Source organism: Galleria mellonella, unplaced genomic scaffold (genome assembly GCF_026898425.1).
Source record: "Galleria mellonella isolate WM207_F2 unplaced genomic scaffold, CSIRO_AGI_GalMel_v1 utg146, whole genome shotgun sequence".
Lineage (NCBI taxonomy): Eukaryota > Metazoa > Arthropoda > Insecta > Lepidoptera > Pyralidae > Galleria > Galleria mellonella.
The window spans coordinates 920,210-937,773 of NW_026441999.1; positions in this window are offsets into that span (position 1 = coordinate 920,210).

The following is a 17,564-nucleotide window of genomic DNA, read 5'->3' on the forward strand; positions in this document are numbered from 1 at the left end:
ATATATTTTATGTAGGTATATATATGTCTCGTGTGGTCCCGGCATAGAATAGGCTACGCCTTCCTTTTTCGTGGGTGTCGTAAGAGGCGACTAAAGGAGGGCGAGGGATGGGAAGCAGCGTCCTTCGTAAAACATCTCCAAAGCCTAACTGCGATTGCCAATCTGCCTGCCGAGCGTGGCAACTACTATATATATATATATATATATATATATATATATATATATATATATAGTAAATTGCTTAGTATTAATTGTTCATTATGTATTATTAAAAGTTTTTTTTTTAATGTATGTCAGTTTGTTGTCAGTTTTAAACTGACTTGGAAAATTCTTACGTTTTTTTTTTTGATCACAATCTTAAATTCTAAGAATAGATTTTTATTTATGTTTAAGTTAATATTCTTTTGTAATTTATAACTACACATACTAGTGTAATTGCCTTTCAAAGATCCTTCTTAAAATGGTACACTGGAACCTTTGTGACTTCGTTCTGTTAGTACGGCACTTATTTAATATATAAAAAAAAAACAATAACTTTTTGGCACACACCAAGTTATTTATTTATTTATTTAATATTTTTACACAATATTCTATTATTAACTTATTTAGTTTACATTGCACTTTTAACTTATTTGAAGGTTTACTTGACTCGCGACGCGCGAGAACCTTAATTCAGGGTTGTATTTAACTCGGATGATAAGTCCAAATAGTGAATTTTACTGGCCCGACCGGCTGGCAGAAACCAGAGGGCTAACCTTCATGTTTTCCGAAATTTCGGAGCCAAACGTAACAGAAATTTGATGTTAAAATTACATAATACATGCCGTTTGAAAATATTAGAAATGTTAAAATATTGTTCCTTTGCACTTTTATGATAGGATGTATGACGAACGAAATGTTAAATTCCATTTATTGGTCCGATTTTGGTATGAACAAAAACACGAAATTGAGTCCGAAATTTCGGAATTTCATTTCATGGTAGACCCGCAGGTCCGTAGCTGGCCAGTAATTTGACTAGCTGAATTACGACAGACTAATTTGGGATTTGTATGAGTTTGTATAGGCATAGTACTGCTGATTTAATTAGAAATATATGATATTGCTATTCAGCAATAATATGTTTTTTTTATTTATGTATAAATGTTATATTATTATTCATGTACTTTTATTATTTACATATGTAGGTATATAGAGCTGTTTTTATTGTATTATATATTCAATTTTTTACTGGGTATTATTTAGTTTATCTTTAATTGTAAGTACTTTATATTATTCTCAATTTCGTGTATAATATAGTATATGTCATATATGTGTAAGTATATTTGTTATTTATATATATTTATTCGTTTATATATGTAATTTTAGTATGTATGTATATCATTAATTGCTAGTACCGCATTCGAGTATTCTGACACTTCCCTATGGTTGACTGGGAGAGAATGCTTTTAGCATTAAGTCCGCCATGTACACATATTTGTACTAATGAATAAATAAATAAATAATTGTACGGTTATTACCCTTGTACATTCTACAGTTTTCTTTCAGCTTCTCAAAGGTTGATTGTAAGAGATCCTATTATGGGATAAGTCCGCCATTGTATATAAAATCATTTACCAGAATTTAATCTGAGTTATGTACAATAAAGATTTTACAATACAATATGTCTTCATGATAGGATTGTAACAGTGCGTCCGTTTGTCACAGCGTTATATTACAAGAACTACTAATGCTTTCAAATTTGGAATAGCTTTACATATTGTTGGCCCACACACACATATTTGCAATGGAAATAATTGGACAAATGTTTTTTTTTTCTTTAATAAAGAGTCCGAAAGAGTACTCCGCTCTATATTTCAAAATTGATCAAATGATTTCAAAATGATTGAGATTGATTGGACTAGTAGTCCAAGTGGTGTATCGTACGACGGTTTTATTATTATTATTTATTTATTTTATGCTTTATTTTTTTTTACTTATGATGAAAATGTGAAAAAAAACCCTTTCCTGCGCTCCGTCTCCTTATTTATTTATTTATTTTACACTTGATTGCACCAAGTAAAAAGAAAAATAACAAATACAGTAAATATTAATGAGAAGTGAGGTACAGAAGGCGGCCTTATCGCTAAGCAATCTCTTCCACACAACCTTTGGGTGGAGGACATTGAGAAAAAGACAAAGGGTAGGTGGCGCTCTATTATATAGATATTATCACATATATACACATATATATACACTACATATACACAAACAAATATATACATAAACATACATATACTTAATAGCACACATACAACAGAAGAAAATGATGGAGGAAAATGAAGAGAACTTTGTGAAAGACAATACTGAAATAAGTAGTTTATAAAGGTATATGTGAATATTATAGAAAAAATAAAGTTTTTAATTAGCATTGTTTTTGTGAGATTATAAAAAAATATATTTCAACCGTTTTCATTAAGCTGTCCAGTTTTTAACCACAATTATGACTCAAAATATATATATATATATATATATATATATATATATATATATATTCTTTATTGCACTAAAACATACAGTAACAACAATGTTAGCAAAGGCGAACTTATCTCTAAAAGAGATTTCTTCCAGTCAACCTAACGCAGTGGCATAGGAAGTAGTGAGTGGGCAGTAGTAGTGCAAGACAGAAATTTAAATATATATATAATACTCGTACTTATTTTACCAGTGGGAGATTTTCTACAAAAGTCGTTTGCTTGGCCACCTCTGTCTCATTCGTGTTTCTACCATGAAGCAGTTGTTTTTGCATGGTTGTGACCGTAAGGTTTGAAGGATAGAAAATGATAGTGAATTTACAAGCTATAGAGTAATAACACCTGAGTCCTCAGGAATGGCAACGCATGGGGAAGTATCATGGGCGAAACAGTATACTCTGTTGTGTCCATGGTACTGCTCATGTCTATAGGCGACGGTTACCACTTTCTATCAGGTGGGCCGTCAGCTTGTTTGCCATTCTAAGCTGTATAAAAAAAAATCACCTGCAACACCAACGGCATTGCAGGTGTGTTGCCGGCCTTTTAAAAAGAAATATGCTCTTTTCTTAAAACATTATCCGTTTAAAACAAAAATGAAATTTACAAGTGCAATAAAGAATATATACGTATATATGTACATATATTATATTATTATTTATATTCCATTGTTTCTGCCTACCCTAATGGGAGACAGGCGTGACAGATATGTATTTTTATTTATTTATTTATTCATTAGTACAAATATGTGTACATGGCGGATTTAATGCTAAAAGCATTCTCTCCCAGTCAACCATAGGGAAGTGTCAGAATACTCGAATGCGGTACTAGTAATTGTTGATATACATACATACTAAAATTACATATATAAACGAATAAATATATATGAATAACAAATATACTTACACATATATGATATATATTATACTATATTATACACGAATTTGGGAATAATATAAAGCACTTCTTATATACATACATACATACATATCTGTCACGCCTGTCTCCCATTAGGGTAGGCAGAAACAATGGAACGCCAAATGCTTCGATTCAAACAAACCTCTTTCGCTCTTTCAAACTTCTTATATGTATGTACATATATACTGCGCACTAGCAAAGTTGCCAGTAACTACAAATGTTACCACGTACAAACGTATCAGTACTGTTCCGCAAAATATTATATACCTAAGTATATATATCCTGTCCGGTTTGGCCCTTATTCTGTTCAGGAAATAAATACTTATAATGATTTGTGGTCGGGTACAAGCATATACACGTGTAAGAAATGTTATACAACGAGTAACGTATTCACGTGCTGGCAGACTTAAATGCAATGATAGAACGAGACAAAATAAGGACCGGTCAGGTGCGGGTCGAACTCACACGTCGACGGTTCCGCGCAAAAGATTTTTTATGCAACTTAGAATGGCAAACAAGCTGACGGCCCACCTGATGGAAAGTGGTGACCGTCGCCTATAGACATGAGCAGTACCATGGACATAACAGAGTATACTGTTTCGCCCATGATACTTTCCCATGCGTTGTCATTCCTGAAGACTCAGGTGCTATTTCTCTGTACCCAGTAAATTAACTGCCCATATAATCACCCTTCAAACCGAAACACAGCCATGCAAACACAACTGCTTTACGGTTGAAACACGAATGGGACAGAGGTACCCAAGCAAACGACTTTTGTACAAAGTCTGCCTCTGGTAAAACAATTTTATTAAAAGTCTATATACATTTGTCGGACTTAATACCGGATAGTGTTCGCTACACATACACATGTAAATATATACATAGGTCGTCAGTTTGCATCGTATTAAAAATTAACAGTTTCAATCTGTCAGTGTGAATTTACACTAAGTATGTTCTATCGCAATTAGAGATATCGTTAGATAGCAATCAACGAATTTTCTCATATACAAGGCGCGTGGGCGTCCTATTTAAATTAAAGCCTTTGTCAGTCACTCACTGTCTTGTATTATAAGACGGTAACAAAGCTCAACACTATCTCTGCCTAGATATTTATTATTTTGCGCTAAAATATATCTGTATACAATAGACAGGGTGAAACTAATAGCTTTCATAACTTTAGCTCGACGAAGCGTAATCTAAACTAATATTATAAAGAGGAAAGATTTGTATTTTTGTGTGTATGTATGTTTGTAATGAATAAACTCAAAAACTACTTTGCCGATTTCAAATATTCTTTCACCATTAGAAAGCTAAATTCACCTTGAGTAACATAGGCTATATTTATTGCTATAAAAGATTAGGAATCCCTACTAAAACTTTAGTTACGTAACTCAAGGTGTAAAAATATGCTATAAAATATCTTTGGTCGCGTGCGCTGCGGAAACTATTGGTAATAGAACAAAAGTATGTTCTACAATATTGAAGAAAATATCAATAACTATAAAAAACTTCTCGATACTATATGTCCAACTATTATCGTTATGTCACAATAACCACTTTTTAAAATGTTGTAAAAATGTCCACCCGTACGAAGCCGGAACGGGCCGCTAGTAACTTAATATTTTTAATTGTATATTTAAAACTTCTCCATAAAGGGCATTTTATCAGTAACTGCCACGTTTGGCAAACAAGTGTGCAATTGCAGTTAAGCTTTGGTGATGTTTTAAAAGGGACACAGCTGCCCGCTGAAAAGCTGATAGGCCACTTCTTATCTCATTCAGAAGACATGCCTTAGCCACGCGGACGAAGACGCGCGTAAAAGATAGTTAAGTTATATCTACGCTACACACCCACTTATTGTTTCAAAAACACATTATTTCTGAATTAACACCAATTATGAGCCCATCAACCCCATACAACGAGGCAATTGGCTCAAAACATTACGGTTAACGAAGAACCGTAGGGGTCAATCAAATATTGATAATGTAGCATCATTGGCTGGAATGTGCCAATTAGCCAACATTCTCATCAAATATGATATAAATTAATTATAATCATAAAACTGATAGCAGACCTTGTGGGTGTGGCTTAAGTTTTGTTTAAGGACCTCCTACTAGATCCCCATCAAGTAGGAGGTCGTCCTTAAACAAAACGTGCGACCTAAAATGCATTGCAGGGAGTCAGTGGATGCAGGTGGCTCAGGACCGTTCTTTATGGCAGTCTATGGGGGAGGCTTATTTTTTTTTTGTTTTACTCAACTTAGATTGGCAACAAGCTGACAGTCTACCTAATTGGAAAGTAATAATCATCTCCTATAGACTTGAACAGTACCATAGACATCATAGAGTATACTGTGAATCCATGATACCCTTAATGCGTTGCCATTCCTGAGGACTAAGCTTTAGATTAGGGCTTAATCACTAAGGTATTATGCCTCTGTACTCTGTAATTTCCTTGTCATATCCCACACTTTTGAATGAAACATAACCGTGCATGCATATTAAATTTACACCCTAAAACGCTTAAACGCTTGCGTTTCTTTTTTAATTTAAACATTTTTTTTCGTTTTTTTTTGTCTTTATTGTTTTTATACAACTTAGAATGGCAAACAAGCTGACGGCCCACTTGATGGAAAGTGGTTACCGTCACCTATAGACATGAGCAGTACCATGGATATAACAGAGTGTACTGTTTCGCCCATGATACCCCCCATGTGTTGCCATTCCTGAGGACTCAGGTGTTATTCCTCTGTATCCTGTAAATTCACTGTCATACATATTAAATTTATACCGCAAAACGCTTGCGTTTTTTTCAATTTAAACATCTTTTTATAGGTTTTTTTTTGTCGAATCTATAGATAGTTTTATATAGATTAGATCGTAGTCAATCGCGTGATCCTTCAATAGTAAAAAAAAAAATGTGACGTAATACTTAAGATGGAGAAAGACTAATGAACATACTCGTATTTCTTGTTACGCAGACGAAGTCACAGGTGAAAACTAGTGTCGATATTTGATTGATTGATCAACCGACTTGTTGACAATAATACAATTAGGGTGTGACCCGTTACATCAGCTACTTACCAATGTTACGCGGTCGGGAATCTCCGACAATGTCGCAACTGACAATACACGCCTCCCGTCCAATAAAGGGTCATCAACACTAGTGACGTGCCGAGACTGTCTTCAATTCGAGTATTACGCCCTTGTGGTTTAATGGTACATCACAACTGGTCGCGAGTTCGATCTTCGTACAATACAAACAATTTATATACAATAAGCGGGTAGAGAAAAAACTTCTGCCTTGGAAGCGGACGACGAGCGCACGACAGCGAAAATCTTGGTCGAAACGCCAAAATAGTATATCATAAATTACTCAAATATTAGTGTTAATGATCGCTCACTAGATGGAGTGACGATCTCAAATGCATTGCAGAGAGTCAATGGATGTAGGGACTGAGGTAGTATCAAGCATATGGCACACCTAATGGTAAACAGTTACTGTAGCTTATGAAGAAACCTCTTTACCCCCTTTTGAAGAACCCCATGCTGTTGTCTCTTGGGAAAACCTCGGCAGGAGCTTATTCCATAACCTGAGTGTTTGTGAGTGAAAACATCTTTGAAACAGCGTTGTACGCGACCATTTAGGCTATAGGGTATGAGCGTGAACTCTCTGTCGATGGCAAGCCGTACGATGGTAGATTTAAAACAGTTTCTTTGAGCACATTCCTTTGTATAAGCGGTAGAACACGCAGAGTGAGGAAAATCTCATACACGCATCTTTTGAGGAAGATTTCTACTTGTATGCACTTAAGTATATCAGTGAATTTGCTTAAAGCGGCCCGTCCGAGCAGGATCCTCCTCTCAATCTCCCTCATTTGTCCATCTCCTTCGAGTTTCATATTTTGGCCCAAATACACATAATTTTTATTCGAATATTACATCAGATTCGAGTAATTTCCCAATTGGTATATAAAGCTTACTTTTATGGAAAATATTATGAATTGTTATTCGTAATTTTTTTTTATACAACTTAGAATGGCAAATAAGCTGACGGCCCACCTGGTGGAAAGTGGTAACCGTCGCCTATAGACACGAGCAGTACCATGCACATAACAGAGTATACTGTTTCGCCCACGATAACCCCCATGCGTTGTCATTCCTAAGGACTCAGGTGTTATTCCTCTATACCCTGTAAATTCACGCCATATCCCATCCTTCAAACCGAAACACAGCCATGCAAACACAACTGCTTCACGGCAGAAACACGAAATAAATGTACATATATCGTGTAATCGAGTACCTATTAAAAATTCGAGTCAGTACTCGATTCTACTTGTCTCGGCACATCACTAATCACTTCGCCAATTTGTATAAATCATGCCAAACAAAAATATTCATCCCATGACGTGTTACGTGGTCGATGACAGGAACTGCGTTCTCCGTGCTAGACGAGTGTAGTGTTACAACAAAAACAACTCTCACAAACAACATTCTTGTTGTTATCAAGGTTACACGTGTATGTACGGTCATCCTTTTCCCATACAATTTTTTTTAATGAGTAAATGAGAGAATGGTAACTCAATCTGCACTATTTGTATACACGTGCGAGGTACCAGTGAGGGCTGATACGTAAGTCCATTTGTTCGATGGGTGAAAATGAGGTAGTAGTCTCGCCTGTTAACGGTATACGCTGGTGGAGCACCAGTGAAGGGTGATCGATGAGAATGAAAACAGGCCAGTTAGCCCATCATGATGAATTCATTAGCAATTAACCATGATAGTTTCCAGGGGGAAATGCGTGGAGGTGGACCTGGGTAGGTATATTGCTAGCAATGGGATTCTTAGTTTCCGTTACTAAAATTCTCTTTCCCTCCCTCTAGAAGTGGAGGAGACGACCACGTGGAGGTCGACCTGGTTGGATAACTAATAATCCCTTTCACCCACGTGCATCCATCCATCAGGCATAAACCAAGATGGTTTTAATGAGAGACTGCGTGGAGATCGAACTAACATGAAACTAATACAATCTTTTCTAAGTTGTATAAAAAAAATCCATTCTCGCACCTTAGAACCAAAATGGTCACGCACAGTACAGTTTTAGAGGAGCTTTCTCCCGCAAACGCTCAGGTTGTGGAATAGTCTACCTGCCGAGGCTTCTCCCAGAGACTACAGCGTGGGGTTCTTCAAAAATAGCATATTAAGTTTTCTTAAGGGTCGGCAATGCGTGCGTGCCATCCCTTCTGTTACGGGCGTTCATAGGCTACGGTAACCCCATTTACCATCAGATGAGCCGTATGCTTGTTTGTCACAATCATCATCATTATATCAGCCTTTATCTGTATATTGCTTAACGTAAGCCTCCCCTTTGGGGGTTTTGCCAGTAGTTGCCACGCATGGCAGTCGGATTGGCAACCGCAGTCAGGCTTTAGAGATGTTTTAAGAGGGACGCTGCTGCCTATCTCTCGCCCTTCCTTAGTTGGCTGTTACGACACCCATGGAAAAGGAAGCGGTGGCCTATTCTATGCCGGGACCACACGGCCATAGTAGTATAAAAAAATTGTCATCCCTTAAAAAAACAGAGACGGTTCGTCAATTACTGTAGTTAAACATAGGTACAGAGGGGGAAAGGGATTGTTAGTAATGGAGACTGAGAATCCCATTGCTAGCAATATACCCAACCAGGTCGACCTCCTCGCGGTTCTCCCTGGAAACTATCATGGTTAATTCCTGACGAATACATCATGATGGGCTAACTGGCCTGTTCTCATTCTCATCTATCACCCTTCACTGGTGCTCCGCCAGCGTATCCCGTTAGCGCAGGCGGGGCTACCATACCATTTTGACCCATCAAAAAAAAACATAGGTATAGGGGCAGGGGGGAAGGGATTGTTTATTAGCAATGGAGTTTGACAGCCCATTGCTAGCAATATGCCTTATTAGGTCGACCTCTACGTGGTTCACCCTGGAAACCATCGTGAATAGTTCTTGTTGAATGCGTCACGGTGGGCTAACTGACTTACTTCATCCTCATTTATCATCCTTCACTGGTGCCCTGATGTATACCGATAGCGTGGAATTCTATTATCATCCATTAAAAAAAAACATAAGTACAGAGGAAAACTTTACATAAATCCTAGTTTCAATCATTAATTTAAATACCAAGTAACAATTATAAGCAATTAAAAGAACATTTCTGATATGAATCGCAGACAGTTCCATGTAACTGAAATTTATCAATATACTTGCTCGGGGAATCTGTATTTTCCTTATACTGTGTCTCCTATATCCGTGTTTGGGTTTTCCTGTGACACGTAATGAGAACCGGAGATATGGGTATGAATTATTAGCAGATAAAAAATCAAGAGTTTCTAGGATTTTATTCTCACAAAATTACGTTTTACATAGAAATTAAGATTACACAATTATATAGATAGATAGATAGATACTCTTTATTGTTTCCTCCAAAAGATTATTCTATCTAGAATGGCAAACAAGCTGACGGCCCGCCTGATGGAAAGCGGTAACCGTCGCCTATAGACATGAGCAGTACCATGGACATAACAGAGTATACTGTTTCTCCCATGATACTCCCATGCGTTGCCATTCCTGAGGACTCAGGTGTTATTCCTCTGTACCCAGTAAATTCACGCCATATCCCACCCTTCAAACCGAAACCACAGCCATGCAAACACAGCTGCTTTACGGTTGAAACACGAATAGGACAAGGTACCCAAGCAATCGACTTTTGTACAAAGTCTCCCTCTGGTATCGACAGCATACGACCTATCGGTTGGTAAGCGATTAAAAGGTAGTCTATGAACGCCTGCAATACCAGAGACATTACGCGCGCGTTGCCGACCCTGAAGAAATCTTAATACCCCCTTTTTCAATAACCTCGCGTTGTAGTTTCGTGTGAATACCTTGGTTATTACCACTTTAATTTCATAACTATTATAACGTCATCTGAAATAACATCTTTTAATCAATTGTACATGATAATTTTATGCACTTATACATATGTATATATATTTATCTATTTACTTATTTACGTATTTATTTATTAATATATTTATTGACAATAGTGTTTGTTGTATTTACATTATTTTCACCGGTACCTCTTCTGCACTGGATTACCCCAATTAAATTATTTTCTCTCTAACTACACTGGGTTGGCTGGAAGAGATCTCTTTCAGAGATAAGCTCTCCCTTGCTAACAAGTTGTTAAACTAATCGTCGCATGTATTGTTTAAATGCAATAAAGAATATATATATAACATTGTAATTTTCCTTTCGTTTGTCATAGTTCGTTCCTATGTTAGTCCCATATCTACTTTGTCACTGTTTGAAATTACCATTCTGTTTTGTGGTACAAGATTTTAAATTATGGAAAACACTACATTTGAAAATCACTCGAATTGATTTAGTACGACATTTACTGAGAAAAAATATTGGACTTGGTAATGTGAATTCTTTAGGGGTCCATCTGTTTGCTAAACTATAGTCTGTTTTAATTAAAATCAATAAAAAAAAAAAAAAACAACAAATGAATAGTCAGTTGGACCATAACACACTGTTATCGGGGGGAAAGGGATTGTTATTAATGCGGTTTCACAGCTTTGCTATCAATGTTCCCTGTTAGGTCGACCACGTGGACCCCCTAGAAACCATCATGGCTATTTCTTGTTGAATTCGTCACGATGGGCTAACTGATCTGCTTCATCCTCATCTATCATCACTCACTGGTACCCCGCAAGTGTATACCGATAGCGCAGGCGAGGGTACCATTCCATTATCACCCTTAAAATACACTATTATTGGTGTGCTATATAGCAGTACTGCTACACATATACGAGTGTGGTGTGTGTGTGTGTGTGTGCGTGTGGGTATGCGTGTGCGTGTGCGAATGCGTGTGCGTATGCGTATGCATGTGTGTATGCATGTGCGTGTGCGTGTGCTTGAGCGTGGGCGTGTGCGTGAGCGTGTGCGTGAGCGTGTGCGTAAGCGAATGCGTGTGCGTGTGCGTGTGCCTGTACTTGCAAATAAAAAAAAACAATTTATTGATTGAATGTTTCGTATTATTACTGATTTTTGGCTTATTATATTGGATATATTATTTAGATAAAAACATATCTATAGCGTGCAAGTGTCTGATTTTACATTAGGCTTGTTCATTTTTCAATTGACTTCAAAAAGGTACTAAATTCGATTGAATTTTTTCTTTTTTTGTCACCTCATAACTCCGTCAATTGTAAACCGATTTGGAAAATTCTTTTTTTATCTGAAAGAATATACTTACAGATTGATCCCATAGATGTTTTATCAAAATCGGTTTAGGAGTTTAGTTTTTATATCAAAGAAATTGTTTTTTTTGACAATTGCATCCTTTTTTTGTTAAATCCTTAAATTATTGTGTAGCTTATTTTAATTATTTCTACGGACCCATAAAACTAGACGTGAAATAATACATACAACTCCCCAAAATACGACATACAGACGATAAAATATTATGCAATGTACATTTGAATGGGACTATTAGCATATATCATTGAAGCATATAAGATTGAAGAGATACCAGAGGAAGACTTTGTACAAAAGTCGTTTGCTTGGTCACCTCTGTCCCATTCGTGTTTGATAACCGTCGCCAAATGGTAACCGTCGCCTATAGTCAGGAGTAGTACCATGTACATAACAGAGTGTACTGTTTCGCCCATGATACCCCGCATGCGTTGCCATTCTTGAGGACTCAGGTATTATTCCTCTGTACCCTGTAAATTCACGCCACATCCCACCCTTCAAACCGAAACACAGCCATGCAAACACAACTGCTTTACGGTTGAAACACGAATGGGACAGAGGTACCCAAGCAAAAGACTTTTGTACAAAATCTCCCTCTGTTCAAGAATACTGTGATTGATTGTAGCGTTGTAGCTTTTTTCTCTTTTATCAATACCTTACTTTGTGATATTCATTTTATCCAGTCATTGATTTTGTTATAAGCTTCATTCTTTATTTAAAAAAAGCAACAGCTCTGTTTCTTGCCTGTTCTTCTCAAGTTTTTTTTTTTTTACAACACAGGGGGCAAACGAGCATGCGGCTCACCTGATGGTAAGTGACTACCGCCGCCCATGATCACCCACAACACCAGCGGCATTGCAGGTGTGCTGCCGGCCTTTTAAAAAGGAATATACTCTTTTCTTAAAGGTTATGTTGTCGTATCGGTTCGGAAATACTGCTGCTGGAAGTAGAAATTGCATTGTGAACTGGGAGGTAGTTTATAAAAAAAAATATTTATTATTAAGTTTACTTAAATAAAAATTATATTATTTATTTATTTGTTTAGTCCATTCATGTTTTATTTTTAACCGACCATTATAAAATTTGGTATATACGTACTATATGGGATAGGGAAGGATATAAGCTACATTTTAACCAAGTTAGTGAACATATTCCAGTCAGGCGAATGAAGTCGCGGGTAAAAGTTAGTTAGTAATAAATCAAATATTAATTCTTTATTTGTTTCGATTTCTGAGAAGGAGATCGAGTCTTCAAAGAGGTGGAAAGAAACGTTGGATATTTTTTTTTAGTTTCGCAACAAAACAGCGACTTTAGTAATAACAAAATTAATGTTATTGTATTCAAGTTTTGTAAGTACACAGTATATTTTGAACCGACTTCAAAAAGAAGGAGTTTTTCAATTGGGTTGTATTTTTTTATGTAACGTAACTAACTACTTTTTATATATATATATTTTTTATGTAATATAATAAAACCTATAAATCTGTCAATTTTACATTAATTTGAAAAAATCTTTTTTTTTTATCTGAAAGGATATACGCACAGATTGGTCTTTTTTCTTAATAATACATTTTGTGGAAACCCGTTCATCCATATATGTTGTAATTTTAACGAAATATCTGCTAACTGTCCTCAAATTGATATCTTCAACTTGCGTCTGAATGCCTTCAAAAATGTTTTACAAATAGCCGTCAAGTCTCTTTGAGATATTTATATTTTAATATATGTATTTTTATGCAATTTAGAATGAGAAACAAGCTGATGGCCCACCTGATGGAAAGTGGTAACCGTCGCCTATAGACATGAGCAGTACTATGGACATAACAGAGTATACTATTTCGCCCATGATACCCCGCATGCGTTGTTATTCCTGAGGACTCAGGTGTTATACCTCTGTACTCTGTAAATTCACGCCACATCCCACCATTCAAACTGAAACACAGCCATGCAAACACAACTGCATTACGGTTGAAACACGAATGGGACAGAGGTACCCAAGCGAACGACTTTTGTACAAAGTCTCCCTCTGGTGAAACCGTTATCGTAGCCTACGAACACGTATAACACTGGGGATGGTGACACGCTCGCGTTGTACAGTTTCTTTGAACAACATATCACATAAGAATCCCAATAGAAATGTACTAAATTCAAGTGGCACGTTTACGTAAACTTTATTTGATTTATTACCTATGTTACGAATACACTGTACCAACTGGCCCCCACTACAATTAGATCTACCTACGCAAACGACTGTTCACCCCTTCAACAACTAGAACAATAAGTCTTATTTTTGCGCGACTTATGCTTCGACGTTCCTAGACGTCATGCCCAGTTTGTGCGTGGGGGTCGACTCAATTATGTTAACATATAGGAAACAGTAATCACGCGTAAGGTTTGACCAATGTAATCTATTGAGGGTGGAATTTATTTTATTTGCATCCACCTAACGGAATATTCTATCAGTGAAACTAAACTATCATAATTCTCATTTCCGCCATCATCCGTCCATTACTGGACAGAAGCCTATGGAGAGGGTTTTTTTTTAATGGATGATAATGGAATGGCAACCCCGCCCGCGCTATCGGTATACACGTGCGGGGCACCTCTGAAGGATGATAGGTGAGGATGAAGCAGGTCAGTTAGCTCATCGTGACGAATTCAACAAGAATTGTTCACGATGGTTTCCAGGAGGAACCACGTGGAGATCGATCTAATAGGGCATATTGCTAGCCATGGGGCTGTCAAACTTCATTGCTAACAATCCTTTTCCCCCCTTATGGAGAGGGTTTTTTTAATGGATGATAATGGAATGGCAACCCCGCCCGCGCTATCGGTATACACCGGCGGGGCTCCAGTGAAGGATGATAGGTGAGGATGAAGCAGGTCAGTTAGCCCATCGTGACGAATTCAACAAGAATTGTTCACGATGGTTTCCAGGAGGAACCACGTGGAGGTCGACTTGATAGGGTATATTGTTAGTAATGGGATTGTTAAATCCCATTATTAACAGTCCCTTCCCCCCTTATGGAGAGGGTTTTTTTTATGGATGAAAATGGTATGGTAACCCCGCCTGCGCTAACGGGATACGCTGGCGGAGCACCCGTGAAGGGTGATAGATGAGAATGAAAACAGGCCAGTTAGCCCATCATGATGAATTCATCAGGAATTAACCATGATAGTCTCCAGAGGGAACCGCAAGGAGGTCGACCTGGTTGGGTATATTGCTAGCAATGGGATTCTCAGTCTCCATTACTAACAATCCCTTTCCCCCCTTATGGAGAGGGTCATGCTCGGAGTCTCTTTGCGTAATAGAATCCAAAACAAGGATATCCGCAAAAGTACCAAAATAACCGACATAGTCCGAAGGACAAGCAAGCTGAAGTGGCAATAGGCTGGTAACATAGCTGGAAGAACCGATAACCGATAAGGAAGTGAGGTTCTTGAGTAGCGATCGCGTACGGGTAAACGCATTGTAGGACTACCCCCCACTAGATGGAGTGATTACCCGAAATGCATTGCAGGGAGTCAGTGAATGCAGGTGGCTCAGGACCGTTCTTTATGAAATAGAATATTTATAGTCACTTTGAAACATTCGCGTTGTTTACACATATTTTAAATACACTAATAATAATAACAATAAATTTATTTGTATTTAATGGCCGGCAGTCCTCCATCGTGCGTTTTTCAAGACACTTTCTTCTACGCACAACCACTCTTTGGAATCAACTTCTAGCAGCAGTATTTCCGAACCGATACGACAACATAACCTTCAAGAAAAGAGCATATTCCTTTTTAAAAGGCCGGCAGCACACCTGCAATGTCTCTGATGTTGCGGGTGATCATGGGCGGCGGTAGTCACTTACAATCAGGTGAGCCGCGTGCTCGTTTGCCTTATGTGTTGTAAAAAAAAAAAAACTATAAAGTTTCAAGCCTATTTAGCTATTACAGAATAGCATGCAAATGTCACATTTTAATAGGAACTGATTAATTTATGCATCGACAACTTTACTAGATATTTATCTATTCTTTTTTGAAAATTTCGTCTACAGAGTAAAAGCTTTTGTTAATTAACCATTTACGTAATCCAATTTTAAATTTGTTCAACGGAGGTTCCTTTATATCCATTTTATATTACATATTTGTATAATAATACCTACATACCTGCTTCTTTATTCTCGACGTTTCGACGTGGATTTGTAACGTGGAAGGAAGCAAGTATGGAGGTACTGTTTACCTGTAAACTGTAATATAAAATAAACTGAATTAGTTGCACCGACGAGAGGAAACTCTTAAATGAAAAGAAAAATACAAGAGGCTCAGTAGAAAGTTACCAATTGTTACGGAACCCAAATTAAAGGTTTCTAGGAACCCTATAAACTATCATAGATAAAATGCCTCTTGAAACATAAATTAATTGAATTAGTCAACATTTTTCTTTCATTCATAATCCTGTAATCAGAATTTCGTTAGCGATAACAAACACGTGTTTTAAGTAATGACGTAATGGGTTTGTCGATTCAGCAACCTCATTTAATATTTACCAGAGGGAAATTTTCCTCTGTACCTTGTAAATTCACGCCATATCCCACCCTTCAAACCGAAACACAGCCATGCAAACACAACTGCTTTACGGTTGAAACACGAATGGGACAGAGGTACCCAAGCAAACGACTTTTGTACAAAATCTCCCTCTTTACAGCGTACCTTACTTCTATACAAACATTATTTGTCCAAACTTTTCATTTTCCCATAGGATTATTCAAACATTTTCTTTCATAGCAACCTTGTCCTGACAATTACAAACGGGGGGAAAGGGATTGTTGGTAATGGGGAGGTAAGTTCCCATTGTTATCAATGTAATGTAGGTCGACCTCCACGCGGTTCCCCCTGGAAACTATTGTGACTAATTTATCGTTTAATTCGTCATGGTAGGTTGACTGATCTGCCATTTCATCCTCTTCTATCTCACTGGTGCCCCGCCAGTGTATACCGATTGCGCATGCGGGATTACCATGCCATTTTCAGCCATTAAAAAAAAACAAATACGAACACTCGGCAATTGTTTTTATATACGTGGAAAGAGATTGTTAGGAATGATGATCTAATATCTTCATTGCGAGCAATATACCCTATCAGGTCGACCTCCACGCAGTTCGCCTTGGAAACCATCGTGGTAACTGACTTGCTTTCATATCATCCCTCATCGGTGCCCCGCCAGCGTATACCGATAGCGCAGGTACAACAACATACCATTCCATTGTCACCCACTAAAAAGGGGGGGAAAGGGATTGTTAGTAACGGAGATTAAGAATCCCATTGCTAGCAATATACCCAACCAGGTCGACCTCGCGGTTCCCCCTGGAAACTATCATGGTTAATTCCTGACGAATTCATCATGATGTGCCAACTGGCCTGTTTTCATTCTCATCAATCACCCTTCACTGGTGCTCCGTCAGCGTATCCCGATAGCGCAGGCGGGGTTACCATACCATTATCACCCACTAAAAAAAAACCCATTAAAAAGTATTATTTATTTATAAATATAATATACATATTTTTAAATAGAATATGTATTATTATGTATTATTATTATGTAATATGTTTTTGTTAGTACATTGTGTATAATAATATAAAACTTATTTCTACAATGTATTCTAAGTGTCTATAATAATTTGAGATGTTCTAAACACGTGTAACCGTGGTATGTACAATGCTAAACAAAAAGATCACAATGCATTCTCAACTTTACACACTCATAAGCACAAGAACCATTATGCAATGTACAATAGAATGTATTCTATAACTGCATGCGGGCACACGTCTAAATATTTTCTCAGAAATT